The sequence below is a fragment of the Mastigoproctus giganteus genome, chromosome 5 (genome assembly GCF_048544385.1).
Source record: "Mastigoproctus giganteus isolate SK-2022 chromosome 5, ASM4854438v1, whole genome shotgun sequence".
NCBI lineage: Eukaryota > Metazoa > Arthropoda > Arachnida > Uropygi > Thelyphonidae > Mastigoproctus > Mastigoproctus giganteus.
Window position 1 is genome coordinate 75503216 of NC_143579.1, and position 18569 is coordinate 75521784.

Genomic DNA, 18569 nt, shown 5'->3' on the forward strand with positions numbered 1-18569 from the left:
TGGTAGACGAGCATTCTGGTCTCTTGCCAAAGTTATCGCCGCAACTTTTGCCCATCTCTGCTATCAACTCTGTCAAAACCAGATGGTTCTATTGTCACTTCAGCCAAGGATAAGGCTGACCTGCTTACATCCCATTTTTCTTCCAACTCCTGTAATGATCTCGGTAAAACACCTCCCACCATTCCCAACACGCTCCATTCAATGCCTCCTGTGGTCTTCCGTAAAAAGGATGTCAGAAGGATTTTGACGAAACTTGATGCTAAGAAAGTTCGACGTCCTGATGGTATTTCTCCACTTGTTCTCAAAACCTGTGCTCCTGAATTTACTCCTGTTGTTTGCTGCCTTTTTTTTCACTTTCTTATTTCAGAGGTGTTTTTCCTTCTGCTTGGAAATTTTCTCACATCCAGCCAGTTCCTAAAAAGGGTGACAAATCCTTCCCATCCAATTATCGTCCCATTGCAATTACTTCTACTCTTTCTAAAGTAATGAAGAAATCAATTAACTGCCAACTCTTAAACTACCTAGAAACCTTCTGTCGAATCAATTGCCAGTATGAATTCCGTCACTGGTGATATTCTGGCTTACGTTACCCATTTATGGACAAGTTCAGTGAAACACGAGCAGTTGTTTTTACCATCTCAAATCATGTTTGGCATAGAGGTCTTCTAAACAAGCTTCCATTTTATGGTTTGCCAACAGTTTTTTGTAATTGGTTATCCAGTTTTCTCTCTGACCGCTCACTGAGGGTGATGGTAGATGGCTCTCTGTCTTCGAACTTCCCCGCTAATGCTGGTTTTCCCTAAGGTTCAGTTCTTTCCCCTACTCTTTTTCTGTTGAATATTAATGACCTTCTTCCATTGACCAGAGATTCTATCCATAGTTTTGCTGATTATAGCACATTGCATACCATTTTCCAGTTTGTGAAATCTTGTCCTGCTCAATCAGCTTCAACTTCTCATATATCCGCTGCCAATTCCTTAAATGCCGATCTCCAGGTAATTCTCCAGTGGGGCAAAGACAACTTAATTGATTTCAATCCTTCTGAAACTCATTCTTATATCTCGCAAAAAGGATTCTTCTGCTCCTATGCTTATCTTTGGTGACACTCTGATTTCTGGGCAAGATGATATACCTCTTTTGGGAACTACCCTGACTTCTAATCTCTTTTGGCACAAGCACATTACAAATATTGCCTCCTCTGCATCAAAAAACCTTGGTTTTTCTCTTTCACTCTTGGCATTTCTTTTCTTCCAAACAGCTGTTCACTCTACAAATTGCAAATCCGCCCTACCATGAAATATTGTTTCCACATCTGGAGCATTGCCCCCAAAACCTCTCTTAGGTTAATTAATGACTCCTCTCTAAAAGAGTCTCTCCATTCGCTGTCTCATAGACATACTGTTTTTGCTGCATGCCTTTTCTACAGATACTTCCTTAGGCACTGTTCTTCTGAATTGGCTTCTATAATTCCTGCTCTCTCTTTCAAAACAGTCTGAATATGTGCCGCTAGAAGCCAACATCCATTTACTGTCCAAGTTGAAGCTCAGAGAACCAACTTTTCATCTTCCTTGTTTATTCATTCAACTGCCGTTTTCTGGAACAACCTTCCTTCATACGTATTTCCTGAAAATTACAGTCTACAGAAGTTGAAGTTTAATGTCAACAAATATTTTCTTTTATCTTCTCAGCCTCCAACCCAAGCATGGTACTAAGTACTATAGGTTCTAATACCTCTCGTGTTTCGGGTTTTCATAAAAAAAAAAAAAAAAATTCTCCAGTGGGGCAAAGACAACTTATTTCAATCCTTCTAAAACTTACTCCTGTCTTATCTCGCAAAAAGGATTCTTATACTCCTATGCTTATCTTTGGTGACACTCTGATTTCTAGGCAAGATGATATATCTCTTTTGGGGATTACCCTGACTTCTAATCTCTCTTGGCACAAGCACATTACAAATATTGCTTCCTTTGCATCAAAAAAACTTTGTTTTCTCTTTTGCTCTTGGCATTAACTTTGCTTCCAAACAGCTGTTCACTCTGTTCAAATTGCAAATCTGCACTACCATGGAATATTGTTCCCACATCTGGGGCGGTGCCCCCAAAACCTCTCAAGCTTCTTGATTCCATTCAGAAGAGGGCAGTTAATTAATTAATGATTCATCTCTAACAGAGTCTCTCCACTCGCTGTGTGATAGACATACTGTTTCTGCTGCATGCCTCTTATACAGATACTTCCATGGGCACTGTTCTTCTGAATTGGTTTCTATAATTCCTGCTCTCACTTTCAAAACTGTCTGGACATGTACTGCTACCAGCCAACATCCATTTACTGTCCAAGTTGAAACTCACAGAACCAACTTTTCATCTTCCTTGTTTATTCATTCACTTGCCATTTTCTGGAACAACCTTCCTTCATATGTATTTCCTGAAAATTACAGTCTATAGAAGTTCAAGTCTAATGTCACTGTCCTTCTGAATTGGCTTCTATAATTTCTGCTCTCTCTTTCAAAACTGTCTGAACACTTATAGCTTGGGGGGGATACAAGGACTAATAGTTTAACAGTAGCCGTAGGCTGAGATGAAGGTGATTCTTGCACAACTTCTATTAGAATAAGTAGCGACCTGGAGCGAGGGGTGTTGGGGGTTTCAGGGACGGATGTCGGTCATCGTGAAACAGGTGGGTATATGGGATGTGTTAGAGTGGCTGGGAATAGGAATAGGTGCATGTATACCAATGCTAGAAGTATAGTAAATAAATTTGATGAATTTGAAATGTTGGTCAAGACATCAAAGGCGGATATTGTTGGGATATCAGAGACATGGTGTCACCCAGATATAAGGAATGCCGAACTGGAATTTGGGGAGTACAATGTGTACAGAAAGGATAGACAGGATAGGAAGGGAGGAGGTGTTATGCTGTTAATAAAGAAAAATATAAAATCAAAAGAAGTGCATCCAGTTGATATAGATGAACAGTGCACTGTTGAGTCAGTTTGGTGTGACATAAGCACTGTGAAAGCAAAAATTAGAGTAGGAGTGTGTTATAGGCCTAATGACTTGAATGAGTACAATGGACAGTTGTACAGAGAAATAGAGTGGGCTAGTAAATCGGAATGTCTTATAATGGGGGATTTTAACTTCCCAGATATTGACTGGAACTTGTGGGTTGGGCACTCACACACTAGTCAGACTTTTGTGGATTTATTGGATGATTGTTTTCTGCAGCAGCATGTTCGAGAGGCAACCAGAGAAAGTAATACTCTTGATCTGGTTATCAGCAGTGATCATTCATGTATTAGGAATTTGCAGATTAAAGAACCACTAGGTGGCAGTGATCAGTGTACTGACGTGGGATTTACTTAAAGATTTTATTACCATCAGGGTTAAAGGAAAGGGTTTTTGCTTCCGTAAAGGCGAGTACAGTGGTCTCCGACAGTTTTTAAATTCTGTACAGTGGGATCAACTGACGATGTTACCAACAGTAAATTCTAAGTGGGGGAGCATTCAAGGAATTAATCGTGGAAGCTACTAAAAGTTTCATACTTATTAAGAAATATTGTTCAAGGTTTAGGCCTAAATGGTTTTCAAATGAACTAATGAGACTCGTAACAGAGAAGAAAAATGCATGGGATGCATATAAATTATCAACCGACTCAGAAGCCTATGGCAGATATAAGTTAATCTGTAATCAGGTCACAAAGGAGGTTCGGCAGGCGAAGGCAGATTACGAGAAATCCTTGGCAAAAGATGCTAAGAAAAACAGCAAGGATTTCTTTACTTATATAAACTCTAAAAGGAAGGGGATGAATCTGATTGGTCCACTTGACATCGATGGTTCGACTGTTGATGATCCTGCTCAGATAGCAAACAAACTGAATGAGTATTTTGCATCTACATTCACACGTGAGGAATTATTAAGGTTTGAAAATGGCAGAAGGTTATCAAATTGTAGAAGGGTGCTTAATGATTTTATAATAACTGAGAGCAAAGTGGAAGAGAAATTGTTGAAGTTAAACGTAAGAAAAGCACCTGGGGTGGATGGGATCTATCCAGTTATATTAAAGGAGGCAGCAAGGCAACTAAGCAAACCCTTAGCCATAATTATGAGAGCATCCTTTGACTCAGGGGAGGTTCCCACGGACTGGAGATGTGCAAATGTATCCCCAATTCACAAAGGGGGATCGAAGGGTGACACGAGTAATTACAGACCAGTTAGTTTAACTTCTGTTCCGGGTAAAATAATGGAGTCGCTGGTTAAAGATGCATTGCAGGATCATCTAGACAAGACCGCAGCAATAATTCAGACACAGCATGGGTTTGTTAAGGGAAAGTCTTGTCTGACAAATTTGATAGGATATTATGATGTGGTTACAAAGGAACTGGATGCAAAAAACAATTTTGATATCATATATTTGGATTTCAGGAAAGCTTTTGACACTGTTGCGCATGGAAGACAATTGTACAAATTGGAGCAGAATGGTATTAAGGGTAAGTTGCTACAATGGATAAAAGGATGGTTAAGTGCGAGAAGACAGAGGGTGGTAATCAATGGGTGCTGCTCTTCTTGGACTAATGTTATTAGTGGTCCCACAGGGTTCGGTGTTAGGTCCACTGTTGTTTTTGTATATTCATCAATGAGATTGATGAAGGTATATCAAGCTTAATGTCGAAGTTTGCAGATGATACAAAGGTTGGCAGGGTTGTTAATGACAGTAATGGCAGTCTGCTACTGCAACAGGATCTAGGTAATTTTGGCAGATGGGCTAAGAAGTGGCAACTGAAATTTAACCTTGACAAATGCAAAGTACTGCATATGGGTAGAAATAATCCCAGAGAAACATACCAACTGTGTGGTACTACACTTAAGGTGGTAGAAAATGAAAAAGACCTGGGAGTAATTGTGCAGTCAGATATGAAGTTCTCTGAGCAATGCAGACAGGCTGCCAGGGCAGGTCATGGGGTTTTGTCAATGATATATAGGAATTTTGCTAGCAGGGAAAAGGAGGTGATTATCCCTCTGTATAAGGCAATGGTCAGGCCACGCCTTGAGTACTGCGTACAGGTCTGGAGACCTCATTTTAGGAAGGATGTAGATTTACTTGAGCGGGTACAGAGAAGGGCAACAAGATTGGTGAGGGGAATGAAGGGATCCTCTTACCAAGAGTGGCTTAAGTTCTGCAAATTGCAGTGGCTGGAGACTAGGCACCTGCGCGGTGATCTGATTGAGGTATATAAGGCCTTGAATGGATTGAGCACGCTGAATTCTGATGGGATCCTTCCACTTGTTCAGATTACGAACCTAAGGGGGCATAAATTCAAATTAAGAAAAGACAGATGTAGAATAGATGTGCGGAAATTTGCCTTTAGCCAGCAGGTGGTTAATTGCTGGAACAAACTTCCATCTGTCGTTGTGGAAGTTGATAGCTTGAATAAATTTAAGGAGGAACTGGACAGGCATTTGGAGGGAATGGTATGATTTTTTTTTTTTTTTTGGCTGATGCTGCATAAGCTCATACATTTGCTTTCTTGCATCACATGCCACTGCTACTACTACTTGCCGCCACCAGCCAAGATCCATTTATTGTCCATCTTTAAACTCAGAACCAACTTTTCATCTTCCTTGTTTATTCATTCAACTGTCGTTTTCTGGAACAACTCCTTCCTACCTATTTTCTGAAAATTAGTCTACAGAAGTTCAAGTCTAATGTCAACAAATATCTTCTTTCATCTTCTCAACCTCCAACCCATGTACGGTACTAAGTATTATAGGTTCTGATACTTCTCGTGTTTGGTGTTGTCATAAAAAAAAAAAAAAAAAAAAACCTGAATGAAGAAACTGCTTCCAGTGGTTTCAACTACATGTCCACGTATTCAGTGCATAATGAATATAAGTTCTGGATATTTCATCAGAAAACTCCACATTTCTTTGTATATCCCTCTTCTTGCTTCTTCAACATTTCTTTCACTTTGAGGGAAATAAACTGACATTTACTTCTTTCTGACAGAATATCCCTTACGGAAGCAAGAGATGCAATAACTTCTATCAAAGAATTGTCATTCTTTTCAATGCCCATTATATGTGAATTGAAGACTGGCATTACAGTATTGCAATGAACAAGATAGGTTTCACTAAAGTCATCTTCAAAGAAAATTTTTAATATCTTGGGGGATTTTCTTGAGACAAAAAGAAAGACTTTAGGGCTGGATAAATACTTATAATCCTTTCAATTGCAGATAATAGAGAAAACCAGCTTGTTCTGCTATGATATACAAGTTTTTTTATAGGTAAACTCTGTAAATTCACAAATTTTTTTTAGGTTTTCTACACACATACAGTGTTGACACTGGAGGAATAATTAAACATCTTAAGAACAGTGGCATCGATATCTACATCAGTTGCATCTGCACCATGCTGGATACAGGTAAGCAGAATGTGGGTAGGGCAGCCCACTCCTATTGGTGGCCGACCAAATAATCTTTGTAAATTTGAAAATATATTATTCCCATTTTATCTCCACACTCCTCCAAACATGGTGTTACAATTATCTCCACAAAATGCAATACATTTCTAATCCAAGCCTAAGGTCTCATGAACATAGCCAGAAATAGTAGCTGTGGTCTCATCTGACTTGCTATTTAATTCTGTTAGCTTAACCTTTGAGCCACCATTTTTCCAGTCAAAATAATGCACAAGAATAGGGAAAATTTTCAGAAATCCAAAGATTAGTGGCGGTAGTGGACATTCCATAAAACTGTACATTCTGCAGCGACTTAACTTCTTCAACTGAATGGACTGCTAAGACAGAGTTAATTATGGCTTCAGTCTTTGTTTTTGCACAAGATAATCTCCTAGCAATATCTGAATCAGAGCATATCAACTTTAATAATTCTGCTGTACAAGACATTGATTTATAGCTGTGGTGATATGCCATTGTGTGAAAGGTAAGGATTCCTTCAGCAACAGAAACTCTTATTAAGTCTTTTAGGGGCATTTTCTTAAAAGTCCGTTATCTTGCTGCAAGATTTTTCAAATCTAATGTTCTTATGTTTTTCTGAATTCATGTGGATGTCCAAATCACCCTTGTTAGCAACCGAGATGTAGCTTTCTGAACTGCAAACGATGCATTCTGCCTCCTTATCTACTCTTTCCTTTCGAAAACCTGGATATTTCATCCTCAAGTCATCCATAAACTTGCACTTCCTTTTCGGCATAATGAGTATAATTGAATTTATGTAAATTCAAGAATTATTTCAATTTAAATAGTAGAAATAAAAAATTATTTGAAAAAGTGACTGATTACCTCATCAACTGATAATTAATAAATATTGCATTCATAAGAAAGAATAAATTTGTGACATTTTTAAAAATTTGATGAAACATTAATAGGTGAAACATTTAAAATTATAAAGCCATTTCGAAACGACTGTAGGTTTTGTAAAAACAGTATTTTTACAATTGGATATTACAAAAACTATGCTTACTTGTAAATAAATATGATGAATTGAAGCTGGACGTATCAAATTGTTTATACGAACTGCTGAAAGAAGAATATAAAATGTGAGATCTCTTAAAAAAATGTGAAATTGTAAATTTAATTTAGAATAAATTCACTTAATTAGAATGAATTTCAGTTTAAATAAATAACGAGAGAAAATTTATTTTGAATTGTCTACTCATCAAGAATGTAAAAGAGAATAAAAAAAAGGAGTGAAAAAGTCAAACTGCATGAACAAAATGTCAATAACTCCGAACACATGATAAACTCCTTAATGTCTGTTCTGCGTTGTTTACAGCCAGAAATTGAGATTCTTGGGATTACTTCCATAAAGCTGATTGGTGTATGCTTTACAAATTTTACCAATTATGAGGATCAGGAGATTTTAAAATTTTAAGAGCCATAATTCCAGATAATTTCAAAATTTTAGAAATTCCTCCCAGACAGTCCATGATTCATTAAAAAAAAAAAAAAAAAAAAAAAATGGGACATCTCCAGGAAATTGAGGATGGATGGCATCCCTAGTCAGGATGGCCCCTTGTATTAATAAATAAGAGGTAATAATACTTCTTAAGAGGGAAAGTATTTATTTGTAGTAAAAAGGAAAAAGGTTATTTGCAGTAAGAGTTGAAAAATGTTTATTTGTAGTGCAGTATCAAGGTATTATTCTTGATAATGAAGTGCTTGGAAGATTGCACCATTACTGGAGGAAAAACTGTTTTTAAGACATTTCATTATATCGTAATATTTCTTTTGCTACACTGCACTACTGTTAATATCTGCTACCCTCTACTGATCTACCGTGCACTTGTACGATCCAGACTAGATTACGGGTCCCTGGTATACAATTCGGCCAGAGACAGTGTACTTCGTTGGCTGGATCCTGTCCATCATCTGGCTCTCTGTACCGCTATTGGAGCATATCGAACATCTCCAGTCCAGAGCTTATACGTTGAAGCAAACGAACCGCCGTTATCGCTTCGACGTAAGCAGTTGTCTCTAAAGTACGCTTTAAAACTGAAATCCCTGCCAGACCATCCTACATGGCCATTTGTTTTTGAGCCACGATGGGAAAATTTGTACAACACCCGTAAGACTGCCAATTGTCCTTTTGGTATTCGTCTCCAAGAGCTACTCAAGGAACTTAATATCAAGGTAGACAAGGTTGACCAAACACCCAAGCAACCCCTTCCACCCTGGCATGCTCATGTTCCAGCATGTGACTTGTCCCTTAGAAATTGGGGAAAGTCAGACACTCCATCATCTGTCCACCTGCAGCTTTATTCAGCACACTGAGCTGAACATTCTGACTTCGCACCAGCTTACACAGATGGTTCAAAGTCAGAATCATATGTGGGATCTGCTGCTGTCTTTACCGACAGCACTACATCGGAGCAGATTCCCTCTGAATGCAGCATATTTACTGCAGAGCTGCATGCTATAGAGTTAGCCTTGGATCACATTATTAAATGCCAATACCAACGGTTCATTTTATATTCCGACTCTCTCAGCGTGTTACAGGCTTTAATATCTGTGAGATATAATCCTCATCCGGTTCTGTCTTGCATTCAGCAGAAGATTTGCTTTCTCCATGAACGTGAATATGATATCCGCTTCTGCTGGATTCCCAGCCACATTGGGATTAGGGGAAATGATTTGGCTGACACCGCAGCCAAATCAGCAATTCCCAATAATAATTTCTGCCTGTCAGTCCCCTATACAGACTACAGGCAAATAATACACCAAAAGATACACTCCCAATAGCAGGATTCGTGGAATACACAGACTATGAATAAATTATATTGTATAAAGCCTGTAATTGAACCGTGGCAGTCTAGTCTGCGCAGGAATCGTAAGGAGGAAGTTGTTCTTGCCCGGACCCGCATAGGACATAGTCATTTCAATCATTCATTTTTTCTGAGGGCTGATGACCCTCCTATGTGTGAGTCCTGTGGCACAATTTTATCAATTAGACACATTTTAGTTGACTGTCCAGTTTTTAGCAATATCCGTTTTACCACTTTTAATCATCTGACTGAGCCGTATACACTCAGTCAGATTTTATCCGACAATGACAATGTGTCTGCTGTTTTTTGCTATTTTAAATCAATAAAGGTTTTTACTTGTATTTAAAATTTACATGTTATTGTTATTTCTTTATTGATTTATCTTTTTTACATTTTATACCGTTGTTATTTTATATCTTGACCTGGTGACCTAAGTAATTAGGTCAGTGAAATTAAAATTTTTATATATCACCTGGTTTTGGCGCATTATAGCCTTAGTTGCTAATGCGCCAATAAAACCCAACAACCAACCTCTACTGATAGTTGGTCACGTCCTACTTAAAGAACTCACGTCAAACAAAAGTTGGCAGGGTTGTTAATGACAGGATCTAGGAAAGTTGAGTAGATTGGCTGAGAGGTGGCAACTGAAGTTTAACAATGAAAAATACAAAGTACCCCAGAGTAATGTACAAACTGTGCTGTACTACACTCAGGGAAGTGGAGAATGAAAAAGACCTGGGGTAATTGTGCAGTCAGATATGAAGTTTTCTGAGCGCTGCAGACAGGCTGAAAGAGTAGCTCATGGGGTCTTGTCAATGATATACAGGAATTTTACTAGCAGGGATAAGGAAGTGATTATCCCTTTGTATAAGTAATGGTAAGGCCACACCTTGAGTACTGTGTACAAGTCTGGGGGCCTCATTTTAGGAAGGATGTAGAATTGCTAGAACGAATATAGAGAAAGGCAACGAGATTGGTGAGGTGAACAAAGGGGGTTCTCTTTCCAAGAAAGTCTTAAGTTCTGCAAATTGCAATGTCTGGAGACTAGGCACCTGCAAGGTGATCTGGTTGAGGTGTATAAGGGCTTGAATGGCATTGAGCAGGCTCAGTGCTAATGGGATTCTTCCTTTTGCTTATATTGCAAACCCGAGGGGCCATAAATTCAAATTGAGGAAAGACAGTTATAGAATAGATATGTGGAAATTTGTCTTTAGCCAGCAAGTATTTGATTGCTGAAACAAACTTATTTGTTACGGAAGTTGGTAGCTTAAATAAATTTAAGGAAGAACTGAGCAGACTTTTGGAGCGAATGGATAGGTGATATGGGAAGGTTTTTTTTTTTTTTTTTTGGCTGATGCTGTATAAGCTTGCTTTCTTGCATCATATACCTCTAATAATGCTAATTGTGTACAAATTGCAAAACTGTCCTACCATTGGAATATTGTTCCCACATCTGGGGCGGTGCCCCCAAAACCTCTCTCAGGCTTCTAGATTCCATTCAGAAGAGGGCAATTAGGTTAATTAATGACCCCTCTCTAACAGAGTCTCTCCACTCGCTGTCTCATAGATGTACTGTTTCTGCTACATGCCTTTTCTACAGATACTTCCATGGGCACTGTTCTTCTGAATTGGCTTCTATAATTCCCGCTCTTTCTTTCAAAACAGTCTGAACATGTGCCGCTACCAGCCAACATCCATTTACTGTCCAAGTTCAAACTCACAGAACCAACTTTTCATCTTCCTCATTCATTCAACTGCTGTTTTCTGGAACAACCTTCCTTCATACGTGTTTCCTGAAAACTTCCGGCAAGGAAGTCTTAACTCTCCAATAAGGTGCCACGTAAGCAGTTGGTCTATGTCATTTCAATCCTAGGCTGATGATTGGTGATGTGATTATATCATTCCTAGGCTTTGATTGGTGATGTGATCTGTGAAAGTAGACTGATGCTGAAATGAAATTATTTGAAAAATGTACAAAGCTGACAATGCAATCCTGCAACACAGGTTGACATTGTCATTACACACACACACACACACACACACACACACACACACACACACACACACACACACACACACACACACACACACACACAGGCCTTCAGTGAGATGATTGGGGCACATGCCAGCACCATTACAGGGTGCAGAGCACTGCATGAAACGGGTTACCACAGTAGTGAAGCCATCCACAAGTCAGTAATCACCCCAACTAATACCAGATGCTGCCAAGCTTGGTGTAAGGTCTGCTGTTCTAGGACCATAGACCAATAGCTGTGTTTTGGAGTAACGAGTTACATTGTATTTTATACTGTTTTGATGATTGTCTCTATGTGGTGGAGGCAGCTTGATGGTCTGGAGCTGTTTTTTGTTGTTCGGCATAGACTTTGTCGTTTTGGACAAAATGATGAATGCTGAGGGCTATCCAGATGTCCTGGAACAGTGGTTCCCAAACTACTGGCCTCCGTAGCCAGGTGGGAAGGAGCAACAGTGCGTAGCACACGCTTCTTGATTAGACCGGGGTTCGAGCCCGTCACCACCAAATACGGAAGATGCGGAAAGGTCAGGGAATGACCACCGCATATCCCTGGAGCAACATGGCCTTAGTTGCTAATGCTCCTAAAAACTAAATAACAAACAACAACCCAAACTATTGAAACTATTGAGATCTATGGACCGCTTAAAAAATGAAAAAAAGTTTGTGGATCCTATATATATATATAAACCCAGTGTTTATACATGCATATGTATAAACACTGGGTTTTCTGAAAAGAAAATTCAAAGTTTTATGTTTAAAACAACTCAACTTTATTCTTATTTTTACATAAATATATAATAATAACCTTATTTATCGTGCATTTGCTATACATAGAATGAATAATTTGATCAGTTCTGGAGGATCGTTTCACGGATCCCCCCCTGGAACTGGTCTACGGATTCCAGTTTGGGAACTGCTGTCCTAGACAGTAATGCATTACCGGTTGTGTGGCAGCATGTCAGGGTAGGCCCATACCCGAATTGGCACAACAATGCTCTGTGTCATACTGCTCACGTTATGATTGGCTGGTATGAGGACATGAGCCTGAAAAAAATTGTTGGCCAACCCAGAGCCCTGACCGCAATCCTGTGGAGAACCTCTGAGTTGAATTGAATTGGATGGTTGGGTGCATGTGAAGAGAGATGACCACAAAAAAAAGAGCTGAACTGGTTGCCACTTTGAAGGCCGTGTGTGTGTGTGTGTGTGTGTGTGTGTGTGTGTGTGTGTGTGTGTGTGTGTGTGTGTGTGTGTGTGTGTGTGTGTGAGAGAGAGAGAGAGAGAGACATAGACACACATTGATGTTACACACACGTGGAAGGCATGCAGCTTGTGATGAAGCATGTCACTGTTTGCCGAGTGTTAGTTTTATGTGCAGTGAGACACGTTACCATTTTATTATGGTTATTTTAATTTGTTTTGGATTCTGTATGGTAATGTTAGCATTGCTAAAATATCTAAGTATGCATTTATTACATAAATCATACTTAGTTGTAATAAATGCATACTTAGTTGTAATAAATGTAATAAATGCATATTATGTAATTTATGCAATAAATGTAATTTTAATAAGCTTGTTTATTTTAACAGCATATAGACACTGAATTAGGTAAGAAAATTCTGTTGAACGTGCTAAAGCTGTGGTCTATCAAAAGAACCCCTGTATTTTTGCTGCTTGCCTGTATTTTTACAAGTTAATTTACAAGATGCCAGTTTTAAAACTTTGTATGGACTTATTTCTTTCATTTTCTTGACTCTCCTACATACTTTTTTTTCCTAAAAAAATGGAACCAAAAATTTATATTCATTCACAAATTTATTCTGATTTCTCTTAAGGCTTCAGCCAGATGTGCAAATAAAGACTGTTTTTACTAACAGTTTTTATTAACATTTATATTTTTATATACTCATATATACATAGCAGCCCAAACAAAACATTTTGCTTATTATTGATATTTATTAAAATGTGACTAGGAATGTTGTGCATAAAAATTGGATTCATTCAGAAATGAACATTCTTGTTTCCTAGCAATGTGCATGATTCATTGGGATATCAGGATTGTGCAATTTTTGATGGAACTAAAATAGACAGGTAAAGAGACATATTACCTGTCTATTTTAATTCCACACTGCTCAGTGGAAAGGTAGTGTGGGTAATGTGGCACACTCGTCAACTTCCCTTACCTTTGACAGAAACTGCCCAGTCAATTAGTGCAGCCCAAGTTAACCCTTTACTAATGAATCTAATCTGTAAGGTCATTGTGTATACAAGGTATGATCAGAAACTTCGGGGAGAGAAACTTCGGGAATTTGAGAAATTAAGCCTACTGACTATTCAGATAAATATCCTTTTAAGTAGTCTCCTTGACACTGTATACATCAATTTAACACTTCTGCGGGCATTCCTGATAGGCATCTTTTAGAATTGCTAATAGTTATTCCTGTGTTGTGTTCTGAAGAATTTCCTGAGTCCTGATTCATTGCAAATTTGTGACCATTCAAAGGTGTTTTAAACTTAGGGGGGGGGAAGTTGCAGGCAGATAATTCTGGTGGATGGGGGAGCAAAGTGGTGGAGTGCTTTGCAAGAAATTCTTGAATGGAGAGTGCGCAGGAGCATTTTCTTGATACAACCATCAATTCCCTGAAGCCCATTTTTCTAGCCGTTTTCTCCAAACAACATTATGCAATTGCCTTAGAACTTTTTAATAGGTTTTCCTGGTTCATTACTTGATCATGCTGGACAGATTCATAATGAACAATGCCCTGTCAGTAGGGCTCAATACTGAGATCCCAGTAATTTTTTTTGGTATTCAAATACTGGTATTGATACAAAAATACTGGTTTTTTGGTACTAATTTAAAAAATAATTCTTTAATTTAATCACATAAAGGTTATAAAATCACCTTTATGTGATTTTATAGTCACCAACCAAAAATTATAAATATTTACAAAAGTATACTGCAGCAGAATTTGGCAAATAAACTGTCATGCAATTAGATTCCATGACTCATTGGAACAGTTTGTCCATGCTTGAAAGCTTTTTTGGGTTGAAATAGTGTGCAGAAAGCTTTAATTGATTTAGATTAAAGTATTTATTTCTGTGAGGATGAATTTAATTTATTATTTGCAGCTATATCTACATTAATGCCTATAAAGTTAGCGATAGATGGGTTATGCCACAAAGAAGCAAATATTTTAACTGCAAATATTTTAATAAAATTTATGATGAAATTCTTGGCAATCAAAATTCTGAAAAGGCTAGAGAATTGGAAACAGCATTGAAAATTTATCACAGGTTCTTCAGTATTTGCAAAGCAAGACACAATATGATAGCAAATTATTTAGTATTAGTAATGGCCTTATGGTGCAAGGAAGCTTAAGGCTTATGCTGCACAAGCCCAAAAAAAAATTAAGAGTAAAAAAATAATAAAATAAAATTAATAAATAATAAAAGAAAAGCAAATAGATAACCTGTGCATTTCCCTCCTCTCGTAGATAACTCCAGCTGACCTTTGAATTTTCCCAACCACCCATGTAGGTAACTTATTCCAGTAATTTATAACTCGCTGGCTAAAATAAGACTTCCTGCAATCTTGTCTAAACTTCTTCCCCCGTAACTTGAATTTATGGTCCCCTAGTTCTAGAATCATATATAACAATGAAAATTTTGTCCTCATTCACTTTACTTCTGCCAGTCAGAGCCTTAACACCTCAATCAAGTCGCCTCAAAGGTGCTTAGTTTCCAAGCTGTGCAACCAACATATTTGGAGTCTTTCCTCATATGGTTGCCCTTTTGCCGATTTCATCAGGCTTAAGTTCTGCAACCATTAAGAAGCTTGATGTCTTTTTTAGGTGCAGTCTCCATGCTTGAACACAGTATTCCAAGTGTGGTCTAACAATAGCCTTATATAATAGGATTATGATGTCCTTATCTCTACTAGCAAATTTTCGAAAAATCATTGATAGGACACCATGGACCTTCCTTGCAACCTGACCACAATTCTCGGAGAATTTCATGGCTGACCGTATCGTAACTCCCAAGTCCCTATCTTCCACTACTAACTTTAGTTCAACTTCAGTTGTAAGACTTTGTAATTGTAAGCTGTTCCCCAATTGTAATACTTTGCATTTTGGGGTTGCTGTTCCCCAGGTGTTAAGACCTTGCATTTTTCTGAATTAAAGCAGAGCTTCCACTTTTCTGACCATTCCCGAAGTCTATCTAGGTCACTCTGAAGAAGTTCTTGGTGGCAATCATTAACTACTCTACCGATCTTTACATCATCTGCAAGTTTAGACATCATCATGCCCTCTATACCTTCATCGATGTCATTTAAGAAAATCAAAAACAACGGTGGTCCCAATACTGATTCTTGGGGAACCCAATTTGAGGAATAACCATCTACCTGGCGCCCTCAAACCATCCTGCTATCCATCTAAGGATTTTCACTGTGATTCCAACCTGTTCCAGCTTATAAAGTAACTGCTCATGTGGGACTGAGTCAAATGCTTTGCTGAAATCTAAATAAACAATGTCAAAATTATTCCCTAAATCCAATTGAAGAGACCCTGTCAAAATGGGGAACACATTTGTTAAACGTTATTTTACCTTTACAAAACAAGATTGTATCCTTTAGAATTCCATTTCTATCTAAATGATCCTGAATTCCGGCCTTGATCATTGCCTCTATGATTTTCCCTACTACTGAAGTTGGACTGGCCAGTCGATAATTTCCTATTACACTCTTAGAACTGCCTTTATGTATTGACAATACATTGACATGTTTCCAACCCAATGGAGTCTCTCCTGAGCCCAGCGATGCTCTCATAATTAGCTTTAATGGTTCAATGCACTCCCTTGCCGCCTCCCTTAAAATTCTAAGTTAAATGCCATCAACCCCAGGAGCCTTACTCGCCTGTAGGCGCGAAAGTTTTTTTCATTAAATAATCATGTGAAATTTCGATATCATTAATTACATATTTTTTCACATCATTCCCATATGATGTCATTAACATAAAGGGTTTTTCTTCTCTAAAAATCGATGCAAAGTAACTGTTGAGTTCATCTGCAACATCAGTTGGGTTTACCTAATACTGTCCCACGCATTTATATATGAGTCTGATATGATTTGTTCTTCTCTTCTTTGCATTTATATATGTGAAGAATTCCTTAACTGCACTCTTTGCTCTCTCCCAGACTCAGTAAAGATACTGTAGTGAAAATTATACTTCACTTAATAAAACAGCTTTCTCCTTCAGCAAATGATGGACAGAATTCAACCTTGGAAGACCCAGATAGAACAGAACATCAGTGTTCTGCAAATTCTTTCCAAAATAAGAAATTGCCCTAATGAGATTTTAAAAGATAAACTTGAGTCGGCAATTAATGGAACACTTAACTAGTCCTACTAAAAAAAGTTCAAAGCCTAGAAAATATGGACTGAGATCATCTGTGACTATCTCAGTACAATAACATCATCCAGCATAGAATCCTAAAGGGCATTTTCTGCAGCTAATCAAATATTTACCAAAATTAGATCCAGTTTAAACGATAACACTATATGCTTATGTTTCTTAAGAGCTTACTTTATTTGGACAGGTAGTATGGATGCTTAAATATAAATAAACTTTGCAGTATCAATATGTATTTTTATTTGTTTTTAGAATAACTGTATTTTTAATAATTTTTTTTTCAGAGTATTTATTATTGTAATAAAAGTTTATTTAAAACACTAATTCAAGTAATTACAATATTTGTTTTTTCCTTACTTTATTGCACCTAATTGTCATCAAAATTTATTGAGATTGTTTGGTTTTGGTTTGTTGTTTGGTTTGGTTTTGGAATACCGGTATCCCAGCTTAATAAATTAAAAATACCGAAATACCAGCATTAAGATTTTGACTGGTATTGTATGCCCTATCTGTAAGTAAAAAAAAAATAATAATAATGAGAAATAGAAGCATGATCTTCACATTTGATCAGGATTGTCTTCCTTTTTTAGGCCATGGTGAACTTGGTCTTCCATTCACAGGACTGGATCTTTGTTTCTGGGTCATAGCCATACACCCAAGATTTTGTCACCAGTAATGATGGAAGAAACAAAGCATGGGTCAGCAGCATCACATTGGCAAAGATCCTAATGTGCAAGAACTTGCCTTCATGATTCTCGGTGAGGATGCTAAGCATAAATTTGGCTTGAAAAGCATCACATTACCAAACCTTGTGTTAAAATTGATTGACATGTCCCATAAGAAATGACAATTTCATTAGCAAATCCACAGTAAAATATCAATCATTCCTGATCAGATCATGAACACAAGCAGTTGAATGATAAGTTTTGAAGTTGAAGGGTAGCCAGAGCGAGGTTTGTCTTTAGTGAACAGGCTCTTTAAACTCTGAACCACTGAAAAGGTGAAGAAACACAGCATCTTCTCTGAAAGCTGTTTTCAAATTTTATTGGTTCTTGTTACACTTTTCCTTAACTTGAAACAAAATTTGATGCAAATTTGCGCTCAGTAAATTTGATGCAAATTTGCGCTCAGTAAATTTGATGAAACAATTTGTTTCTTCACAGTGAAGTAAAGTGATGAAACATAATACCTTCTATTCAAAGCATTCTAATTTAGATTGACTGTAGAGAAATGAGAAATTCATTACTATGGCTCAATGAGTTGCTGAATGTGTTCACAAATTTCAACTTGCTATAATGCCACAGTTTCAAGTTAAAAAGTCAGTTCCCTAACTTTTTGATCACATTTTGTATATTATACAAAACACGGGTACTGATGGCACGATATTTTAAGTTTTTCACATAATTTTTTTTTTTACCATTTTCACATCTTAAAAAATAAGATGTATGGCTTATTCAGAGGTGCAGGATGTTCAAGAAAATGCAGTAATATAGCCTTTAGAATGAAAACTATTTTGACTTGCACTTGGTAATATAATCTTCTTACTCTCTTATTTTTCAAAGCTCATTACTTTTCTTTTACAGCTGATTATTTACTTATTCACTGTCTTATGTACTTATTATGTATTTTAATGTTCACAGTGAAATTTGAATTGTTTTTACTTTACTAGATTATCTGCCTAGGGCTATAAATACAATCCCCCCTCTAGTTATGGGAATAAAGGCGTTAATATATATGTATTATTACATTTTTTTATACTTTTTTTTTCCCCTCTTTGGCTTGAAGTTTTTTATTTATTTATTTTTTTTTTTAGTAGTTTGATTCACAAATTTATTTCAAAACTGTT

At 37.3% G+C, this 18569-nt stretch overlaps 1 protein-coding gene across 2 annotated transcripts in view; it reads left to right on the forward strand.

Annotated features, from left to right (window-relative positions):
* Nucleotides 1-18569, forward strand: part of RagC-D (Ras-related GTP binding C/D) — a 166652-nt gene that overhangs the window by 45740 nt on the left and 102343 nt on the right. The gene's annotated exons all lie outside the window — the stretch shown is intronic.